Below are 14,467 nucleotides of genomic sequence, written 5' to 3' on the forward strand. Positions count from 1 at the left end.
AAATATGCAAAAGGGGCAATGTTCAAGACTTAAGGGGAGGTGAGAGAAAACCAGGCCTCAGGGTTGGTACTCAAGGCTGCTCTTGCTACCAGCATTGTTAGGATCAGAGCTTGGACCCTAACAAGCCAGGTGCAGCAATTCGTCTTCAATAGGCCAACAAATATGCAATAGCGAAAATTCACAGGAGAACAGGGTTTTAAATATTTATTTGGTGCTGTTACTTTAGGAAAAGGAACCAAAAAAGATGCAGTGACTCTGCCACCCTGTGTCTATAGTCTTCTGGGCCCTGTCAGTTACAATTAAATAGAGGCCCAGAAATATGCATAACTGAACCCATCATTGACTCATTATTTTCTACATGGGGTCCACCCTCTCTCTACTGTAAGGTGATCCAAAAAAGCATCAGAACTGTGTGGGATCTCCAGGAGACAAGCTTCTCCATTGGATGGCACTATGGCCTCAGTCTTTCCTTCTTCCAGCATGAATCTCCCATGGGAAAGATTTGTAGGGGTCCATTGGTTTAGTAGACCTATACCCAAAGGGAGGGTTGCAACCATCTCTTTAGACTATCTTCATTCCTGGCAAGATGGCCATACTCTGATGTGCTGAGGTGCCTGATTCAGGAAGCTCAGAACCTCCCCTTTGCCCCCAGACTTCAGGGTGGTACTCATGCTTTGATTAGAGGCTGAGATAATCCCTGAGCCTCTGGGTCACTCCCCCCACTTCAGGTGTCACTCCAGCTTAGAGGAGCAACACACCCTCTACTTTCGATCAGGTTTCAGGTTTGGGTTCCTATTGTCCTGAGCCAAGACATGAATTAAACACAAAATTCATCGTGCAGTGTAACTTTAAAGATTCATCAAGCAGTGTAACTTTCAAGTGCAAGCAGTAACAACTCAAAGTATCTTTCCAAGTTAAAGTAAGTCAAATACATAAAGTGTTTTAAAAAGCACTCTTAATACTTTCCAGATAGTAGGATTTGAGTCTCTACAAAGATCATCTTGCTGACTTGGCTCTCACGTTCCCATCTCTCTCTCTTGTCCACAGGGTCTCTAGTTGTCTACTTGAAAAATGAAGCTGGGATCACTTCATCTTTTCTGGGATTACCTCAGTTCCTGGAGCAGCTCCACAGCCTGCAAATTTTCCAGAATTGTGAGCCTCTTGGGGTTTAGTGAATCAGGGGTGGGCGGCCCTATAGTCGTGACCCTTGAGTTGTGCAACACCCCAGCTTCATTCTAGCAACTAATGAACGATGTTTGCCCAACCTCCTGGCTGAGGGGCTTGTGCTCTTCCTGTGTCTTCAAGCCACTGGCCTGCTCTGCTCCCTCTGAGAACCCCAGCTTTAGCCCTACTTCCTAGCCAAATCCAACATAGGCATTATGTATATACACACTGTTGGCTCAAAGTGAGGTGCCTGGAGCAACTTCTTCCCAGTTAAGGAATCTGCCTGCTGTATACTAGCTCCATCAAACCCCAAATCCCACAGTTCTCACAAGGCATTTGCCTATCTACTGTGTCTCGAACCTAATCATCCTTCCAGGGACCGCCTTAGGCAGAGGAAAACTCCTCGGTCTGTAGTGGTGGGAATTTATCTTGTTCTCAGTGTATGGTATGGATCCAACTCTGCACTCTCCAGATGGCTATCCAGTTGTCCCCACACTGTTGATTGAGTGCAGATATGAGAACCATCAGTTGAGCACAATGAGAGGCTTCAACAGCGAGAAGCGCTCAGGGACTGCGGAAGAGTGTGGGAACAGCAGGTGCACCAATTCCCATCCCCTCCATGCTCGCTCTGCATGTGAGTGATCAGGGACGAAATGGCTGCACCAAGCCATATTTGTTATCTTTCTGTTGGCCTTCTGAGCATTTCTATGTGAATTCCTTTGAGTTAAATGTTCGATGCCATGGACTTACTAGCAACGCCTGTGTAAAAGGGCCCAGCCTTCACTGGTGGGGCTCAGAGCAGCCCAGTCGAAGTTACAATGTTTAGGAAAAATTCTGCAAAGGGCCAGGCAGTAAATGTTTCTGTTTGTGGGTCTCTGTGGCAACTACTTAACTCTCATATTGTCGTAGAACACAGTTATAGATAACATGGAAAAATAGCAGTGCTATGTTCCAGTCCAACTTATTTTCAAAGTCAGATGGTATGCTGGATTTGGCCCATGGTTTGCCAACCCCTGAGAGCTACTAGAACAGAATTCTACAGGATTTGTCCAGAGGCACCATACACATTTGTCATACTGTATAGTATAGTACTAGACATTTTCATCAAGTGTCTTTGTGGCTAGGCAGGTAGGCAAGGCTTCTGGCTAAGGTCCCCCCGTAAGTATGACCTGTGTCCACTGTCATAAAGCAGGCTGTTTTGGCATTCTGAGTTTCCCAGGCCATCGCTGAATTTAGTCTACATCTCATCTAGGGCCATTATACTGAGGTGTGTTCATTCCCATCAGCCCTCACCAGCTACAGCACACCGTTTCTGTTGGTAGGACTATACTGCCATTCACTGAGGTCACAGAATACTCAGGAAAAGATGGGCTTATGGTGGTATGAGGTGTTCAGTACAAGATAAATGTAGGACATCCAGGAGGAGCTCTCTGGCAGGTAGTGACATATATGCATTTACTTAATCTCAACTCATGCCTTCAGAGAATGAGAAATTGCTGGTGCAAAGTATTCTGAACTAGGCTTGAGGCAAGCAAATGCATTCTAGAGTCAATGTGAGATGTCACTCTGCCACTCCTTGAGCAGGTAGGTTTTGTGGTACGCTCACCTCCCAGGACTGAGCAGAGTTCCTATAGTAAAAGAGAGCAGTGTGTTCCAGGTGCTGGTGGTGGTGCACGCCTTTTATCCCAGCACTCGGGAGGCAGAGGCAGGTGGATCTCTGTGAGTTTGAGGCCAGCCTGGTCTCCAGAGCAAGTGCCAGGATAGGATCCAAAGCTACACAGAGAAACTGTCTCAAACTCCCCCTCCCTCCCAAAAAAACACTTTAAACCAGGTATGGTGGTACACCTTTAATCCCAGCACTCAGGAGGCCGAGGCAGGTGGATCTCTGTGAGTTCAAGGCCAGCCTGGTCTCCAGAGTGTGTTCCGGGACAGTCAGAACTACACTGAGGAAATCCTGTCTCAAGAACAGAGACAGAGACAGAGACAGAGACAGAGAGAGAGAGAGAGAGAGAGAGAGAGAGAGAGAGAGAGAGAGAGGGAGAGAAAGAATAAATGAATAAACTTGCATCTTCTGGGAACATTGAGAATACTCAAGGGACACCCCCACCCCCATCATTCAATAGTTCCTTAAGTAGCTGACTTTAGAACATAAACAGAGTAGGTTATGACACCACTGTGAAATGGGTCTGCAGTGGAAGGTGGCAGAGACGCTTCCCATAGAGGTTAGAGGTTTGGGACTCGTTAGCACACTGGTGGCAACTGCCGGCAAGAGAATGAGCTAGATTAATGGAGAGTGCAGTGTAAGAAATGGGGTTAAACCCCAGCACACACCACCAGATAGTGGTAGAGCCGAGAAGCAAAGGGAGCCTGCAACAGCACCCCAAGCTAGTGAGGTTGGAGAAAAACTAGGGAAAGTGGTTTCCAAATTAGGTTACATTCAGGACTCCTGGGGATGAAGACTTGAACATATGCATTTGGAAGGCTCTAATGCAATGCACAACTACCCGTCCACCTCTGTTCTTGTATTCCTTCTCCAGCCACATGGCTCAGGGATCATTCTGTTTCTTCCCAGTTTTCATTTGTGGTTCCTCCTGCCCACTCCTGCTCCTCCAGCTGGTCCAGTCACTTCTATTCTCTTTTCTACAGAAGACCATTAGCTGTAGGCAGCAAGATTACCTCCCAACCGTGGCTGGCGCTTTCAAAGTAACTGACAAAGGAAAATGTTATTTGATTTGGCATGGTGTTTTGTGGAATACAGGGCTGAAATCTCCACTGCCTTTTAGACAGTTTCAATTTCGTCTCGGAAAAAGGCTTTGTTTTTGTTGGCCACAGGAGAAAAGAAATGATGCCAAAATAAGAAAAGAATAACTCGGTTTTTTTTGTTTTGTTTTTTTTGTTTTTTAAATGCTTTTAACTGAGAAAGTCATCCTCTGCTGCCACCTACTGGCCATAGCTGCAACCTGCATAGGATCCTTGTTCTTCAAAGCCAGAGTCACTGTTACAGACATTGTTAGCTATAGCTCATTGTCAGTAAAGTGGTTTGTTGGGGATGGGGGTTGTTTTGGATATTTATACTATGTAGAGCTCTTTCTATGGGCTACAGAGAAGATGGGACATCAGTAATCTTCTTTGTCAAAGTTGGAGGAGAGACACCCCTCAATGTGAGGGTGAGGACATGGGTCTGGCAAGGCCTTCTCCATCACCTCCACGCTTGAGCAAGACACTGTGTTCATTCATCCCAACACACAGACCTTTCTTTCTTTCATGAAATAATGTTTTCATTAATCTTATTCTGAGCATGAAAAGCAATACAGGCTCATTGTGAAACCTCTAGAAACTCAGAGAAACAGCAAAGTTAACTAGTTGAGGTTGGCGGCAAAGAGTGGCGGCGGGGGGTGGGGGTGGGGGGGTGCACTTTGCCATAATTACCAGCAACAGTCATAAAGTCACTGTTGGTGCGCATGCCATTTAGAGCAAAATTCTGCTTTCTGTATAAAGGCAATGGGCATCGTCAGGACCAACCTTCCAGTTTCCCTCTTAATGGCCACCAAACGTCCCTCCATGCCCATTCTGAAGTCATCATGATAGAAACTTACTGCTGTCAACAGTTTCGAAGCCTTTTCCTGGTATAGGATTAACAAGTATTAATTGAGCAACACAGCAGGTTTCACGATGAGGTTTTCATAATACACGCAATGTACTTAAATCACATTTAACCTAATCACCCTCTGTTTTTCCCTTCGCCCCCCCTCTTCTGTCTCCCCTTCCCCCAAGTAGTCCCCATTCTACTTTTTTGGGGAATTCTTCTTTTACCGCTAGTTTCCACATAGTAGAAAGATTGTGACCCCTTTTTGGGGGAGACTGGCTTATTTGGTTTAACATGATGATCTCCAGTTCCATCCAATTTTCCCGTGAAAACCCACCCTGGTTTTGGTTTTCTCCATGGCTTAATCAAGTTCCATTGGGCATACATAGTGCATTTTCTTTATCCAGGCATTTACTAATGGCCCATCTAGGCTGGTTTCATTTTCAAGCTATTGTGGATAGTGTAGCAACACACATGGTTGTCCATAGCTCTGAGGTATGTTGACTTGAGTCCTTCAGTATAGGCAAGAGTGGTATAGCTGGGCCATGTGGTCATTGTACTTTCAGTTTTTTGAGGAAGCTCCCATCAATTTCTCTAGTTGCTGCACCAGTTTACATTCTCATGAGCACTGCGAAAGGGTTTCCCTTTCTCTGAATATTCACCAGCATTTGTTTTCTTCATAAAAGCCACTCCGACTGGGTTAGATGGAATCTCCAAAATAGTTTTCTGTTTGTTTTGGCGGTGTTTCGAGACAGGGTTTCTCTGTATAGTCCTGGCTGTCCTGGAAGCTCACTCTATAGACCAGGCTGACCTTGAACTCACAAAAATCCACCTGTCCCTGCCTCCCAAGTGCTGGAATTAAAGGTGTGTGCCACCACTGCCTGGCTGTTTTTTTAATAGTAGAGAAAACATGGATTTATTAAGGAGAATTGAGAAAGAGATACAGAGAGGGGAGGGGTTCTTTAATGTTCCTTGCACTGCAGGCTAAAATCCTGAGATTTTTCATATGCTCACTGACTAATTGTACCTCCTTTGAGAACTGTCTGCTCAGTTAACTTGCACATTTAGAGGTTGGATTATTTGTTCTTTGAAAAACATTTTATTTATTGTTTCATAATATTTTTTTCTTTTCTTTTCTTTTTGAGACAAGGTCTCTCAACATAGCTCTGGCTGTTCTGGAACTCACTCTGTAGACCAGGCTGGCCTCAAACCCACAGGGATTCACCTGCGTCTGCCTCCTGAGTGCTGGGATTAAAAGAGTGTGCCACCACCGCCTGGCTCAATATTTGTTCTTGTGATGCTTAATTTTTTGAGTGTTTTATATATGTTAGAAGGTATTAATTTATTTGTCAGAGGAATACATGGCAAAGATTTTCCATTATTCTGTAGGCTGTTTCCTTTGCTGCATGTTCACTATTTTTGTGTGTATGTGTTATTTTAAAATTCAAGTTTTTTTTTTAAAATTGGGAACATTTACATAAATATGCTAGCTTGTCTGGCTTTTCTACATAATGTTACATCTTACCAGTGTTTTCATGACACAATTCTTCAAAAATAATATTTGAGAGTTATATTTATCTGTAGATATAAGGATAAATATTGACAATACAGGAATTATGCTGGCTTAGTAAAGTGATGGAGGTTTTCTTCCACTATCCACGAGTTCACTAGCCTTGGGGTAGTTGGCTAGGTTTTTCAGTACCAGGCATGTTTTCCCTCTTGTTGAGTGAGCTTTAAGTCCAATTAGAGAGCTGTTGGTTACTGCCAAGATACTCATGCCGCTAATGTACTCATTACCCTTAGGACTCTTGTGCCATGATGGTTGTAGTTCATAGGTGTCACATCTGAGTAGGACTGTTGGTTGCTTCCCTACTTTGGAAGCTTACATGGTGCCTTTTGGTACCATGAAACTAATCCTCAGGTAGGAGGCTTTCAGGTCAAATGTAGCTCTTAACATTTCGGTCCTGTGTCCAAAGTGCATGGTGCCGTCAGCAATAAGGAGTTAACCTTCAACTTCTGGGAGGCAACCGTGATCAACAGCAACTATATTGCTTTGGGAGTTTCTTGGACTTCTTGACCAACAACTTAAAAGGGTTCTCATGCTTGGAATTGGGTTTTCTTTGAAACTAATGGAGCCCATTACTGAAAACCACAACTGATCAAACTGCAGAAAACAAGTGATGGTACCCAGCCCCAACTGATACATGTACAACACAGCTTCTGCATTGAAGGCTCAGGGAACATTTCAAAAGAGGTGGCAGAAAGATTGTAAGACCCAGAGGAACAGGAAGTGAGATTGAGTCTCCTACAAATTTCAGGGAAGCTACACCTGTAAAGTCTTACCAATGTGGCTGTCTAAACAAGACTTGAGCAAAGTCAACCTGCTAACATGGAAAGGGAGATTTCATGGAGCCTGAACCCTAGACCAAGAACTGTAGGCAACTAAGGAGTGCTGAAAATAGGAGAAATAGTCATCCCAAGGAATGAACCATGCCCATTGCTTATCCAATACCAAGTGCTTAGCCCCGAAATCATATACATATAAGTAATGTTATATAGACTGAGCAGGCTGCATTTATATATTTAAGTGTGTGTGTATGTATATCAACAAGGAAAAGGGGTCATAAATTTGAGAGACAGCAAGTGTGAGGGTACGTGGTAGGGTTAAAGTATGAAAAAAGAAGGGAAAAATTATGCGATTATATTGTAATTACAAAAAATAAAAATTAAAAATATTATTTATTGGGGGCTGATGAGATGGATCAACAGGTGAGGTGCTTGCCACCACACCTAACTACCTGACTTTTATTACCAGGACCCACATGGTGGAAGGAGAGTGCCAACACCTACAAGTGACCTTCTGATCGATACATACACACACACACACACACACACACACACACACACACACACACACACAATCACACAATAAATATTGAAAAACATTAAAAGCAGATGTGGGGTTGAGAGTTTAGCTCAGTGATAGAGCATATGCCTAGCATGCATGAGACCTTGTGTTCTAGCACTGTAAGAAAAATTACTTGGGAAACCTCTATACTATCCTATCCATAAAATTCTAGGTATTTTAAAATAGCCTGTCAATCAGGTTCACTATGTAAATGCTTTCTAGTTTTTTGACCTGATTATATTATGCTGGGCTAAATATTCACAGACATATTTATGCTTGTTTTCCTGGCCCATACCAATACTGCAATAATCCATGATAGAGATTACGGAATGCCAGGCATTGGAGAAGATGTTGGGGATATGCTAGTGAGAAAGAAAAAGACAGAATCTTGGTCTCCACAGAAGTTCTGGTCTGGTGACAGTGTAATTTTGATCAAATGGTGAATGTATAATTACAGACTGAAGAGGAGGGTATTAGGAGACCAGTACTGACTGGGTGGTGGCCAAGGAAAGCTCCTCAAAGAATATGACTTACTGCTGAGACTCAGGGTAGTTGTTGTAAAGTAAGAAGGGCCAGAGTATTCCAGAGAGAAGTACAGTTGGTGGAATCCAGAGGATGCAAGGTAGCAATTCACGAGAGAAGACTTGCACCTGAAACCGTCAGGCCAGCAGGACCTTGTGGGTCCCTGTAAACAACTGGATGGTTGGAAACAGAGGGGTAATGTGATCAGACTTGCCTTCTGAGGATCATTGTAATTTTATTTAAGCTTTAATTGTGGGGGAAAATTCATAGCATATAATGTACTGTCTTAGCTATTTTAATGTACAGAGTTCAACAGTCTTAAGTATAAACACATTATGGTCCAAAACTTTTCCATCTTGCAACAGTGAAGTTCCATACCCACTGAAGAAATATTTCCACTGCCCCCAGTCCCTCCATTTGACTGTCTCTACAACTTTACTACTCTAGGTGCTTCCCCTAGTGCAATCATTTAATATTTATCTTTTTGTCATCAAAGTTCATCTGTATAATAATATCAGTAGAGCCTTCCTTTTAAAGACTAAATATTCCATTATTTGTACATACAACATACTATTTATTCCTCCCTTTATGGATGGATAATGTAGGTGCCTCTGCCTTCTGTCTATTGTCAATAATGTTATGAACTTGAATCAGCAAATATGTCTTCAAGACCTTTATTTACATCATTTGAGATATATATCCAGAAGTATGTTTGCTGGATTATATGGTAGTTCCATTTTTAATTTTTTGACAATTATCTTTAAGAAAAGTAAATTCAAAGGCCAGTGAGATGTCTTAGCAAGTAAAAATGCTTGCCACCAGTTGTAACAACCTGAGTTTGATGCCTGGGACCTACATGGTGGAAGGAGAGAACCAACTCCCATGAAACATCCTTTAATTTCATATTTGTGTCATGGTATGTATGTCTCTCTCTCTGTGTGTGTCTGTGTCTGTGTCTGTGTCTCTGTCTCTCTCTCTCTCTAACACACACACACACAAACACACACACACACACAAATTTGTGAAATAAAAAAATTAAAAAGCAAATTCAGGGCTGGAGAGATGATTCAGTGGTTAAGAAAACCCTGCTCTTCCAGATGATATTGGTTCGATTCCCAGCACCCACATGGCAGCTCAGAGCTGTCTATCACTCCAGTTCCAGGGGGTCTGATGCTGCCTTCTGGCCTCTGTGGGCACCAGGCATGTATGTGGTGCATTACGTGCTTAACAAACCCAAATTCAACAAATTGATTTGTTGCCTTCAAATCAAGAGAAATGATAGTACTGCATGGCTGTTAAAAACTATTATCTTAAGCAGGGTAGTGGTGCATGCCTTTAGTCCCAGCACTTGGGAGGCAGAGGCAGGTGAATCTTGGAGTTCAAGGGCAACCCTGTCTACAGAGCAAGTTCCAGGATAGCCAGGGCTACACAGAGAAACCCTGTCTCCAAAACCCAAACCAAACCCAAAACTGTTATCTTCTTGTACTACATTAATGTAATCCACTAATCCCCCACCTGCTCACATACAAACATGTAAGTTCCTCTGAAGTTAGCAAAACTCAGAATGAATAATTAATTGTATACACATTTTAGGAACACATATTGCACACAGACTTATGTCTTCATGTATTTTCAGGAATAATTTTTGTTAACCAAATATTATTGAGCACTTGTCTTTTACAAGGTACTGTGGGAAAACTCCAGATATTCTCAGTTTGGTTCCATCTTTCTTGGGGCTTGCGGTCCTGAGGGGAAGTAACACCTTTTGTCAGATGGTGGTCTAAAAGTGTGGCCAAGAGGGAAAGTGCAAGGAAGGCAGGAGGTGGGAGGAAGCTTTCCTAGAGGAGATGATAGTAGATTTGCTTGGAGTCTGAACAGGAATTGCATACCTGTTCAGATATCCAAGATATCCTGCATATAAGATATTTACATTATGATTCATAACAGTAGCAAAATCAGTTATGAAATAGTGACAAAATAATTTTTTGGTTGGGGGTGTCACTACAACATGAGGAACTGTATTAAAGTGTCACAGCATTAGGAACGGTGAGAACAACTGTCTAGACCATCCACATGAGGAACTGTATTAAAGGGTCACAGCATTAGGAAGGGTGAGAACCACTGTCTAGACCATCAACATGAGGAACTGTATTAAAGGGTCACAGCATTAGGAAGGGTGAGAACCACTGTCTAGACCATCAACATGAGGAACTGTATTAAAGGGTCACAGCATTAGGAAGGGTGAGAAACACTGTGTAGACCATCAACATGAGGAACTGTATTAAAGGGTCACAGCATTAGGAAGGGTGAGAACCACTGTCTAGACCATCAACATGAGGAACTGTATTAAAGGGTCACAGCATTGGGAAGGGTGAGAATCACTGTCTAGACCATCCACATGAGGAACTGTATTAAAGGATCACAGCATTGGGAAGGGTGAGAACCACTGTCTAGACCATCCACATGAGGAACTGTGTTAAAGGGTCACAGCATTAGGAAGGGTGAGAACCACTGTCCAGACCATCCACATGAGGAACTGTATTAAAGGATCACAGCATTGGGAAGGGTGAGAACCACTGTCTAGACCATCCACATGAGGAACTGTATTAAAGGGTCACAGCATTGGGAAGGGTGAGAACCACTGTCTAGACCATCCACATGAGGAACTGTATTAAAGGATCACAGCATTGGGAAGGGTGAGAACCACTGTCTAGACCATCCACATGAGGAACTGTATTAAAGGATCACAGCATTGGGAAGGGTGAGAACCACTGTCTAGACCATCAAGATGAGGAACTGTATTAAAGGGTCACAGCATTAGGAAGGGTGAGAATCACTGTCTAGACCATCCACATGAGGAACTGTATTAAAGGGTCATAGCATTAGGAAGGGTGAGAACCACTGTGTAGACCATCAACATGAGGAACTGTATTAAAGGGTCACAGCATTAGGAAGGGTGAGAACCACTGTCTAGACCATCAACATGAGGAACTGTATTAAAGGGTCACAGCATTAGGAAGGGTGAGAACCACTGTCTAGACCATCAACATGAGGAACTGTATTAAAGGGTCACAGCATTAGGAAGGGTGAGAGACACTGTCTAGACCATCAACATGAGGAAGTGTGTTAAAGGGTCACAGCATTAGGAAGCCCTGAGCTAGAGGGGCCCAAGGGACTGATACAGACTGGGCAGTAGCATGTAGGTTCATTTACGCAATGGGAGCGCATAAGAAGGTTGAGAGTGGGAGACTCACCCCCAGAAGGGGGCAGAAAAGACTGAGGGAAGGCTTTGAAGCCCAGATTGAAGAGTTAGAACTTCTGTGGTGAGATTGAGAGGGCACAGAGGCAGGGTGTCAACAAAATGCAGTGATGTATAAGCTAAACTGAAAGAGGGAAGCTGGCAAGCAAAGAGTTAGGTAGGGGCTGGACAACCTCAAGCTGTGCACCTCAGGACTCATGTGATGGCAGCTTGAATTCTCTGGGGCCCAGGAATTGGGCAAGGGCCAAGAGGGCCCACATGTGAGAAACTCGGAGTGGCCCAAATTTGGCTCTGTTTCTTAGGATGTCTCTTCATTCATTTACATCCATCCCCCAACTCTTTCTTTCCTCTGTCCCCTTTTCTTCCTTCCACTCCTCACCTCCCTCTTCCCCCCTTTCTTCTTCCATTCCCCCCTTTCCTTTCTCTCATCTATCCTCCCTCAACCCTCCTCTTCCACATTTTTGTTTCCTGTTTTTCCCCTATCTTATCTTTCCTTTTGAAAAGAGTCCACATATTTGTCTTATCTCCCATCTTATCCATTTCAGTTTCTTTCAGATCCTTACATAGTGGCCCGTAGTTAGTGCTTGATAAGTACTTGCTGAATTCTAATTGGTACATGACTACAAGTGGGACCCAGGGGCCTGGAGAAGACAAAGGTTTAGGCCTGGGCTTTGGCAGAGAAGAAGATATCTGGAGAAGCTGGTTAAAGTCTAAGCTAAATTGAGTACCAGCTACCAGCAGGATATTCAGCTGATGCTATGTGCTGGGGATGAAGCTAAAAGGGACTTAAAGGGGGCCTCTCTACTACTATGGCTTGGATGTTGAATGTTTTCTAAAGGTCCATGTGTGATGATCCTAGGAAGCGGCTGTGAAACTGTCAAGGCATGACCTGGCCATTGCCATCTTGGGATCAGAGCAGCTGTGATTACTTGCATGAGACCCTCATGAGATATTCTATTATCATTTCTGCAGAGGAAGGATGAGGGGAAGGTAATCAGACCTTCCCCTGAGATTTCAGCCCCACACTTCTTGTCCGTCCCTAGTTAGGCATGATCTTGTTCCAGCGGCGCATGGTTTAGGGAAATGGGAGAGTGTATATAGGAGGTGGAGGGTTGCCTGGGGAAGGACTCCAGAGATGCAGCTTTTCTGAGTCATCACCCATGCTGGGTGGGGCTTTGTGAGTCACCCATGCTCCTGTAGGGAACTGGAATGAACACACTCATCCACCAAACTAGACTTGACGAGAGTCAGTTCTTTGTCCTGCCTGTTTTGGGGTAAACAGACTCCCCTGAAAAAGTAATACAAAAGAGGCTATTGGAACTTTTAAGAGGTAAGGTTTAGTGGGGAGATCCTTAGGTAAGCGGGGAGCATAAACTTCAAAGGATTTGTGGGACCCCCATTCCCTTTTTTTTTTCCTGGCTTAGAGACTTTGTTCCACCATGAGCTTCCCATCACTACCATCTGGCACCCCGCTCCCTCCATTAGAAGGCCAAAGAAATGAGGCCACTTGATTATGGACCAACCCTCCCAAATTCAAGAGCTAAGTAAGCCCTCTCTCCTTGAATTATTTCAGGTATTTTATTATAACAAGGGACGCATGCACACAGACATTCATTTTCATTACATTGAGGAGATAGTAATTGTTTCTAACAGCCCAGTTCAGACTCTGGGGTCATATTCTACTCCGTCATTAGCAGAGTAAGCAGTAAGTTACATCTCTTTGAGCCTTTCCTCGACTGTGGAAATGGAGGTAAGTAGTAGTTTATAAGACCACTGTCAGGGCTAAAGGTGAGGAAAAACACATTTTAACAGTATAGCACCATTATAACTCTTAGGAAAGGAAAGGAGCAGGGAGGGGGAGGGAGGCAGAAAGAGAGAGAGGTGTCACTACACCACTCCAGACAAGAGACACCATAGCTTCTTGTCACATGCGAAATCAAATGGAACTCCTGTTTTTTGCTTTTCAGGCTCTGCACAATCCAGTCCGCAGCTATCTCTTGTCCAGAACAACCTCCCTGTCTGTCGCGGTGCTCTGCCTGGCCATCCTCAGAACCCAGCAAGCTGTTTTTCTGCCTTAGGGCCTTTCCTCCCTTCTTTTGTTGAGATGTAATCTTGGCTGGAGCCAGAATGTTTGGATTCTGTGGTATGTATTGTGTCACTGCCGTTCAAATACAGATAAGGTATCTTTTTAGCTTCCAGGGATTTTGGAAGATTACTGCTACCTCCTTGAAGGCACTGTCCCTGAGCAAATCCTTTTGTTGTACTGTCTGGTGCTTCCGCTACTGTGTTCTCTCCATGGTGCTTGAGATGACCTGCAGTGGCTTTGTGAACTGTGTGCCTGTCTGATCACCTCCAGCACTTCCACCCTCCCATTGAAAGCACAGTGGGGGGCGACTTTGTCTTGGTTACTTCTTCTATGACTCTAACACCCTGAATAGCAACAGTACCTAGAGGTACATATAGGAGGCACCCCAGAAAACTTATCAAAATGAATGACTGTCATTGAAGATACAAGAGGAAGTGTCATGGTTGATGGGGGTGGAGAGTCTAGCAAGGGTGGGTGGAGAAAGCTTCAAAGGCACAGATGGAAGAGTTGGCCCTTAGCAAGGAAGAATGCCACTTATTTCTGAGATAGGTAAGAAAGAGGGGTGGGTGAAGACAGGGATATTGTGATGTGCGGGGGGCAACTTTTTGAGAGAGCTGCTTCTGCCAGATGGCTTTGACATGTTCACAAAGGGTATGGTTACCTACTGGGAGGTTAAGGACAGCAGAAGAGGGGTCTGAGCTTGGAAGTCAATTGTATATTTTGGAATAATTAGGTTAGCCACCATTTATTGAGCACTTGTTTACAAGGGGCTGTTCTAAGCCTTTAAAATATATTAACTGAGTGTGTCGTCATCATGAGTCTATGAGGAGGGGGACTGTTATTGCTTCTATTCTAAGATTGGGATCACTGCAGTTTTGGATATATTTTGAGTGTATCAAGCCAAAGTTCATGTATTATAAGCATGGTCCCTGGTGTTAAGAT

General features: G+C 43.8%; 1 protein-coding gene across 2 annotated transcripts in view; it reads left to right on the forward strand.

Annotated features, from left to right (window-relative positions):
* Positions 1–12,622: 12,622 nt before the first annotated feature.
* Positions 12,623–14,467, forward strand: part of Smarca1 (SWI/SNF related, matrix associated, actin dependent regulator of chromatin, subfamily a, member 1) — a 162,364-nt gene continuing 160,519 nt past the window's right edge. For both annotated transcript variants that reach the window (XM_035450311.1, XM_027433497.2), the window contains exons 1-2: positions 12,623–12,769; positions 13,407–13,582. The gene's annotated coding sequence lies outside the window, so the exon portion shown is untranslated. The remainder of the gene's footprint in view (positions 12,770–13,406; positions 13,583–14,467) is intronic.

The sequence above is a fragment of the Cricetulus griseus genome, chromosome X (assembly GCF_003668045.3).
Source record: "Cricetulus griseus strain 17A/GY chromosome X, alternate assembly CriGri-PICRH-1.0, whole genome shotgun sequence".
NCBI classification, from domain to species: Eukaryota; Metazoa; Chordata; class Mammalia; order Rodentia; family Cricetidae; genus Cricetulus; species Cricetulus griseus.